The following is an 8416-nucleotide window of genomic DNA, read 5'->3' as shown; positions in this document are numbered from 1 at the left end:
CCATTTTCAGCGGCCGTTAACTTCCGTTGCCAGTGACACCGGTATCTTTCCTGGCGAGCATGAATTTCTCTCCCAGTAACTGTTGTTATTACAGGCAAACACACAATGAACTTACACATTGCAAGGTCCCACAAACAGAAATGAATAACTAGATAATCTGCTTTTATGTCGTGTTGGTTGAGGGTAGAATGTTTGCTAAGACACCAGGAGAATTCCCTGGTCTTTTCTGAATAATGCCATGGGTTCTTTTACATCCACCCGAGCAGGCAGATGTGGCCTCAGGTTTAACATCTCATGCAAAAGACTAATCTCTGATAAAGCAGCAGTCCCTCAGTATTGCACTGATATATCAGATGTGCTCATGTCTACAATTGGTCTTTAGCAGCATCCTTCTGACTCAAACGTGAGAACTCTACCACCTAAGCCAACCTGACAGTCAAGTTATTTCATACATCCATGGGCAGCATGGATTGAGAATTGGTTAACAGACAGAAAACAAAGAGTAGGGATAAACGGGTCTTTTTCAGGATGGCAGGCTATGACTAGTGGGGTACCGCAAGGATTGGTGCTTGGGCCCAAGCTATTCACAATCTATATCAATGATTTGGATAAGGGGACTAAATGTAACATTTCCAAATTTGCTGATGACACAAAGCCAGGTGGCAGTATCAGTTGCAAAGAGGATGTGAAGAGGCTTCAAGGGGATCTCGACAGGCTCAGTGAGTGGGCGAGAACATGGCAGATGGATTATAATGTGGAGAAATGTGAAGTTATCCACTTTGGTAGAAAAAACAGAAAGGCAGAGTATTTCCTAAATGGTGAAAGATTGGGGAATGCAGATGCTCAAAGGGACCTGGGTGTCCTTGTACATGAGTCATTGAAAGTGAATGTGCAGGTGCAGCAAGCCATTAGGAAGGCAAATAGTATTCTGGCCTTCATTACAAGAGGGGATTTGAGTACAGGAGTAAAGAAGTCTTACTCCAATTATATAGGGCCTTGGTGAGACCACACCTGGAGTACTGTGTACAATTTTGGTCTCCTTACCTAAGGAAGGATATACTTGCCATAGAGGGAGTGCAACGAAGGTTCATGAGATTGATTCCTGGGATGGCGGGACGGTCGTATGAGAAGAGATTGAGTAAACTAGGCCTGTATTCTCTTGATTTAAGAAGAATGAGAGGGGATCTCATTGAAGCATACAAAATTATTATAGGGCTTGATAGGGTGGATGCTGGGCGAATGTTTCCCTTGGCTGGGGATTCTAGAACCAGGGGCCACAGCCTCAAGATAAAGGGTAGGCTATTCAGGACTGAGATGAGAAGAAATTTCTTCACACAGAGGGTGGTGAATCTTTGGAATTCTCTACCCCAGAGGGCTGTGGAAGCTCAGTCATTGGGTATATTCAAAACAGAAGTCGATAGATTTCTGACTAGTAAAGGCATCAAGGGATATGGCGATAGGGCCGGTGAATGGAGTTGAGGCAGAAGATCAGCCATGATCTCATTTAATGGCAGAGCAGGCTCGAGGGGCCGAATGGCCTACTCCTGCTCCTATTTCTTATGCTGCTACTGCTATTCTCATTATATAAACATTTCCACCATGGTCTGATTCAGAAAATACAAAGAACATACGTGAAACTTTAGTGGGAAAGAATGGGGTAATTTTAAGCCCTGAAAACGGGTGGGTTTGGGTCGGGTGGGAAGTTAAAAATTTTAAAATTTCAAATCCGACCCTAACCTGCCTCCAATGCACCCACTTCCGCTCGGTCACTGAAATCTTTTGAGGAGGCTGCGCGTCTCCATTTTGACAGGTTTTTAAAATTCCAGCGTAGCTCCTGACAACGAAGCAGAAACCCTTTCCACGCAGGCGCATCGTCGCCGACCCTCGCGCACGCGCACACCGGCCGAATTGCTCCCGCATGCGCACACCGGCCGAATTGCTTCTGCATGCGCAGTTCCAGTTTCATGCGGCGACGTCATCAGGCATGCGCTCTCCTTCGGTGGAACTTTAAAACCATTCGCCGCCGAACCAAGTTCGCGCACAGCGGCCTCATCTCTCGCACATGCGTAGTTTCAATCTCACGTGGCGACGTTTTCAGGCATGCGCGTATTCACGTCCATTCGGCGCGATCTTTAAACCCCCTCGTGCCGCAGGCTCCACCAGGAAAGGCTAGACAACAACAACTTGTATTTATATAGCGCCTTTAACCTAGTAAACGTCCCAAGGTGTTGCACAGGAGTATTTTAAGACAAAAAAAATTGACATAAGGATAAATTAGGGCAGGTGACCAAAAGCTTGGTCAAAGAGTTAGGTTTTAATTAGCGTCTTAAAGGAGAAAAGAGAGGCGGACAGGTTTAGGCAGGGAATTCAGGAACTTAGGGCCTAGGCAACAGAAGGCATGGCCACCATCGGCCGAATTTCTTCCGCATGTGCAGTTCCAGTTTCATGCGGCGACGTCATCAGGCAAACTAGACCTTTGAAGACTCTACCAAATGAAACCGAGAAAACATCCTGAAGAACAGCTTTAAATTAACATAGAAACATAGAAGATAGGAGCAGGAGTAGGCCATTCGGCCCCTCGAGCCTGCTCCGCCATTCAATGAGATCATGGCTGATCATCCAAACTCAGGACCCTGTCCCTGCCTTCTCCCCATATCCCTTGATCCCTTTAGCCTTAAGAAATATATCTAACTCCTTCTTGAATATATTTAATGAATTGGCCTCAACTGCCTTCTGTGGTAGAGAATTCCACATGTTCACCACTGTCTGGGTGAAGAAATTCCTCCTCATCTCTGTCCTAAATGGCTTACCCCTTAATTGCTTGAAATGTGAGTATTTGAGCATTATCTACCGTTTATTGTACTTATTTTCAGAACTTTTAATGTTATTTGTGAGAGGTTACACGGCTCTTGGGCTGGTGAGCTCCTTTGCTCTGGATCTCTATCCTTGGCCATCTGTTGCCATCATTAGCCCTTTCCTCCCCAATCTCCTCTCTTCCACTGTTTAAGTTCCTCAGCCTCTAAATGGGTGTATTTTAGCCTAACTACAAGTTCAAGGTTATTGTTACTTGTGCCTTCCCCCGACCATACTTAAATCTGCCCACCACCACCCGACCATGCTTAGCTCTGTATTCGCTGCCATCAAGTCTACGCTACTCTGTACTGCTGGTTTTTCAGTTTTTTTTTGCGACAGTTTGTTTCCTGGTCAGAAATTGATTTTCCTGGACTGCAGTCCTTTGCTCTTCCACTTCTAGATCTTACAATGATCTCCAAATTCTCCATCATGATTCAGAAAATACAGGGAAAATACGTGAAACTTTAGTGAGAAACAATGGGGGTAATTTTAACACCCCAAAACGAGTGGGTTTGGGTCGAGTTGGAAATAAAAAATAAAAAAATATCCTGTTACTGCTCGAATGTACTGACGCCATATGAGTCAATGAGAGTCTGGGTACTGTGCTTAACCAAATTGTAGTACTGCTTGCCACTCCCCCTTTAACCCCTTGGGCTTCAATGTTCCTAACCAGTCTATTAGGTGGCACTTTATCAAATGCCTTATAAGAGATTAACATAAAGCCAAAAATGATGAATGACCAGGTGCGAGTTGTGCCTACAGTTCATTAGTTCATCTCACTCACACTGTCAATGATAAGCCTCCTGTTTCCCTTAATTTGATGCTTGCCTTTTGATCCATTTGCAGTTTTCCTGAGTGGTTGATGTTTACGATGGCTTCTCCAGTCGATACAACAGAGCAATTCCATGCCATTTTTATGTTCCTAGAGTTTGACAGTTATGATGGTATGAGGCACGAGTTGGCTAGGATGGATTGGGGAACGTTACTTAAAAGGGTTGACGGTGGATAGGCAATGGCAAACATTTAAAGATCACATGGATGAACTACAGAATTTGTTTATCCCTGTTTGGCATCAAAATAAAACAAAAAAAGTGACCCAACCATGGCTAACAAGGGAAATTAGGGATAGCATAAGATCCAAGGAGAGGACATATCATTTGGCCAGAAAAAGCAGCAAACCTGAGGATTGGGAACAGTTTAGGATTCAGCAAAGGAGGACAAAGGGATTAATTAAGAGGGGGAAAATAGATTATGAGAGTAAGCTTGCAGGGAACATAAAAACTGACTGTAAAAGCTTCTATAGATATGTGAGGAGAAAAAGATTGGTGAAGTCAAGCGTAGGTCCCTTGCAGTCAGAATCAGGGGAATTTATAATGGGGAACAAAGAAATGGCAGACCAATTAAATACATACTTTGGTTCTGTCTTCACAAAGGAGGACACAAATAATAAGAGATGTCAGGGAACATAGGGTCTAATGAGAGGGAGGGATTGAATGCAATCAGTATTTGTAGGGAAATGGTATTAGGGAAATTGACGGGATTGAGGACCGATAAATCCCCAGCGCCTGATAATCTACATCCTAGGGTACTTAAGGAAGTGGCCCTAGAAATAGTAGATGCATTGCTGGTCATCTTCCAAAATTCTATAGACTCTGGAACAGGTCCCATGGATTGGAGGATAGCTAATGTAACCCCACTATTTAAAAAGGGTGGTAGAGAGAAAATGGGGAATTATAGACCGGTAAGCCTGACATCGGTAGTGGGGGAAATGCTAGAGTCCATTATAAAAGATGTAATAGCACAGCACTTGGAAAACAGTGACAGGATCAGACAAAGTCAACATGGATTTACAAAAGGTAAATCATGCTTGATTAATCTACTGGAATTTTTTGAAGATGTAACTAGTAGAATAGATAAGGGAGAACCAGTGGATGTGGTGTATTTGGACTTTCAGAAGGCTTTCGATAAGGTCCCGCATAAGAGATTAGCGTGTAAAGTTAAAGCACATGGGATTGGGGGTAAGGTACTGTCTTGGATAGAGAACTGGTTGGCAGACAGGAAGCAAAGAGTTGGAATAAACGGGTCTTTTTCCGTGTGGCAGGCAGTGACTAGTGGGGTACCGCAGGGATCGGTGCTAGGACCCCAGCTATTCACAATATATATAAATGGTCTAGACGAGGGAACTAGATGTAATATCTCCAAGTTTGCAGATGACACAAAGTTGGGTGGGCGTGTGTGCTGTGAGGAGGATGCAGAGAAACTCCAGTACGATTTGGACAGGTTGGGCAAATGCATGGCAAATGCAGTATAATGTGGATAAATGAGAGGTTATCCACTTCGGTGGCAAAAACAGGAAGACATATTATTATCTGAACGGCAATAGATTGGGAAAAGGGGAAGTGCAACAAGACCTGGGTGTCCTTGTGCACCAGTCGCTGAAGGTAAGCATGCAGGTGCAGCAGGCGGTTAAGAAGGCAAATGGTATGTTGGCCTTCATAGCGAGAGGATTTGAGTACAGGAGCAAGGATGTCTTGCTGCAGTTGTACAGGACCTTGGTGAGACCACACCTTGAGTATTGTGTGCAGTTTTGGTCGCCTTATCTGAGGAAGGATGTTCTTGCCATGGAGAGAGTGCAGCGAAGATTCACCAGACTGATACCTGGGATGGCAGGAATGACGTATGAGGAGAGATTGGGTCGATTGGGCTTATACTCGCTGGAGTTTAGAAGAATGAGAGGGGATCTCATTGAAACTTATAAAATTCTAACAGGACTAGACAGACTAGATGCAAGAAGGATGTTCCCGATGGTGGGGGGGTCCAGAACCAGGGGGTCACAGTCTAAGGATAAGGGGTAAGCCATTTAGGACAGAAATGAAGAGGAATCTCTTCACCCAGAGAGTGGTGAACCTGTGGAATTCTCTGCCACACAGGGCAGTTGAGGCCAATTCATTAAATATTTTCAAGAAGGAGTTGGATATATTTCTTGAGGTAAAGGGATCAAGGGATATGGGGAGAAAGCAGGGACAGGTTACTGAATTTGGATGATCAGCCATGATCTCATTAAATGGCGGAGAGGGCTCGAGGGGCCGAATGGCCTACTCTTGGTCCTATCTTCTTGTTTACTGTTGAAATGGTCATAGAAACATAGAAGAGTTTCAACAGGTAACTTGCTCTGCAGACACACCTGTGAAGCGTCTTGGGACGTTTTACTATGTTAAAGGTGCTACATAACAAGTTGTTATTACAGGCAATGGGCAGTCTGTTTAAGAAATTCTCCATCCACCTTCTTGCGAGAGAGAACAAGAAACGGAGGATCCAAATTCCCAGCTACTTCAAGTATGCCTCGTTGAAACTGTGTTGCGTCCACTATGGATAGCCATGGATCCGTTCCACTGGGGTGAGACCGGTAGGTGTTGCAGTTGAGATACTTCTGTGTAGTCTGCCGTTCATGCATTACTGATTGTGCTTTGATTTGAGCCGTGAATAGATCACAGTGATGCAGAATGGTGGGAGCAGTTGGAGAGTGGATTATCGGGGCAACATATGATGAATGTGGGAATTAAACGTTGAGCAGAAGGTAACCCTGATGGAGTCACGGTCGAGTGCGACTTACAGCGGCCTGATGACCTTGCTCTTAAGCGCAAGTCTAAAATATGAACTCCACACCCAGCTCATGCAGAGCCAATCACTAAAGCCTCCCGCAGTGGCGCTGGAGTTCCAAGGTGCGGATGGGAGGAGACTCAGAGTGGAGCACCAGGGATGCTACTGCCTTGCTATTGATGGGAAGTATATCATCCACAGCAACCACCATCCATTAACCAGCCTCCTCCAGGTTGCCACCGCAATCGACCAAACCAACCACCACACAGCATGCAGTGAACGGATCGGTCGTCGCAGCTTACCCAGCCTACACAGGGGCCCCAATCCCAGGATTCAAGGCAGAGGACTCCCTGTGTAGGCTGGGTCCAGGGTAGAGGGCGGCAGCAGCTCAGGGCACCACCACCCCAACTCTGGGAGGCTGCGCACCATGAGAACTTCCATGTCTCATTGCAATTTATTTTCCAGATACCTCGCCATGGGCTGCGAGGCCATCATCACATTGATCTTCAACGTGACCAAGAACAGGCTGCATGTCATCTCACCCCAGTTTGTGCATACCCGCCATGTCCGGAATATTCACCTTTCTATGCCAGGAGACGACAACACAACCACGATGAGATGCGGAAGGTGGAGGAGTTGGTCAAGCTGTATCCTGGGCACAAGCAGCTGAAGGATTCTATTCAGTGGCAATTCAACAAGCTAGTAACCCTGCATGACATTAGAAATATAAAGACATGACTCAAAGCAGGCAAATACAGCATGAATGCACACTGTGATACTCTGGAAAAGATTGAACGGAACGGGGCGCTGGTGCATGTTGGCCTGCAAGCAAAGGACATCCAGCTCATTGCCTACATGACACCAACAATGAAGTTCCGTCTTGAGGCCTTTCCCAAGCTGCTGCTTATTGATGGGACGTACAAGACCCACAAGTACGGCTGTCCTCTGTATCGGGCTATGGTGCAGGACAATCTTGGCAGGGGCAGGGCTGCGATCTACACCATGGTGAGGAATGAGACAGCGGAGATGCTGGATGAAATCGTGGGTGTGTTCTCTGAAATGATGGGATCCTGCGTGGATCAGATGAAGACGGCAATCATGGATAAGGACTTCAATGTAAGCGCCATGTTTTAATTTGACCTTTTTGTGTGTGTGTGTGTGTGTTTTGTTTTGCGGTAACCTGGAGCTGGCTTACGGCCGTTTAATAATCGGCATTGGGATTTATTTAGTAAACACTATTTCCTGATTTTTTTAAAGTAGCGTCTGCCTGTGAATGGATGTTTTATCGACGCTTCAATGGAGAAGTTGAATCATAGAATCGTAGAAAGTTACAGCACGGAAGGAGGCCATTTTGGCCCATCGTATCCGCGCCGGCCAACAAAGAGCTATCCAGCCTAATCCCACTTCCCAGCTCTTGGTCCGTAGCCCTGCAGATTAGAGCATCCCAAGTGCACATCCAAGTACTTTTTAAATGTGGTTAGGGTTCCTGCCTCTACCACCCTTTCAGGCAGTGAGTTCCAGACCCCCACAACCCTCTGGGTGAAGAAATTTCCCCTCAAATCCCCTCTAAACCTTCCACCAATTATTTTAAATCTGTGCCCCCTGGTTTTTGACCCCTCTGCTAAGGGAAACAGGTCATTTCTATCCACTTTATCTAGGCCCCTCAGAATTTTATACACCTCAATAAGGTCTCCCCTCAGCCTCCTCTGTTCCAAGGAAAACAGACCCAGCCTATCCAGTCTTTCCCCATAGCTAAGATTCTCTACTCCCGGCAACATCCTTGTAAATCTCCTCTGTACCCTCTCTAGTGCAATCACATCTTTCCTGTAATGTGGTGACCAGAACTGCACGCAGTACTCTAGCTGTGGCCTAACTAGTGTTTTATACAGTTGAAGCATAACCCCCCTGCTCTTGTATTCTATGTCACGGCTAATAAAGGCAAGCATTCCGTATGCCTTCTTAA

At 45.7% G+C, this 8416-nt stretch overlaps 1 pseudogene; it reads left to right on the top strand.

The window, feature by feature from the left end:
- The first annotated feature begins 5899 nt into the window (after positions 1–5899).
- LOC147112038 (uncharacterized) lies at positions 5900–7587 on the top strand (annotated as a pseudogene).
- The last annotated feature ends 829 nt before the right edge of the window (positions 7588–8416 follow it).

This window comes from Somniosus microcephalus, chromosome 10, assembly GCF_052327205.1.
Source record: "Somniosus microcephalus isolate GS21.2 chromosome 10, FLI_Smic_1.0, whole genome shotgun sequence".
In the NCBI taxonomy this organism is placed as follows: Eukaryota; Metazoa; Chordata; class Chondrichthyes; order Squaliformes; family Somniosidae; genus Somniosus; species Somniosus microcephalus.
This window is presented reverse-complemented; position numbering and strand designations above follow the sequence as displayed.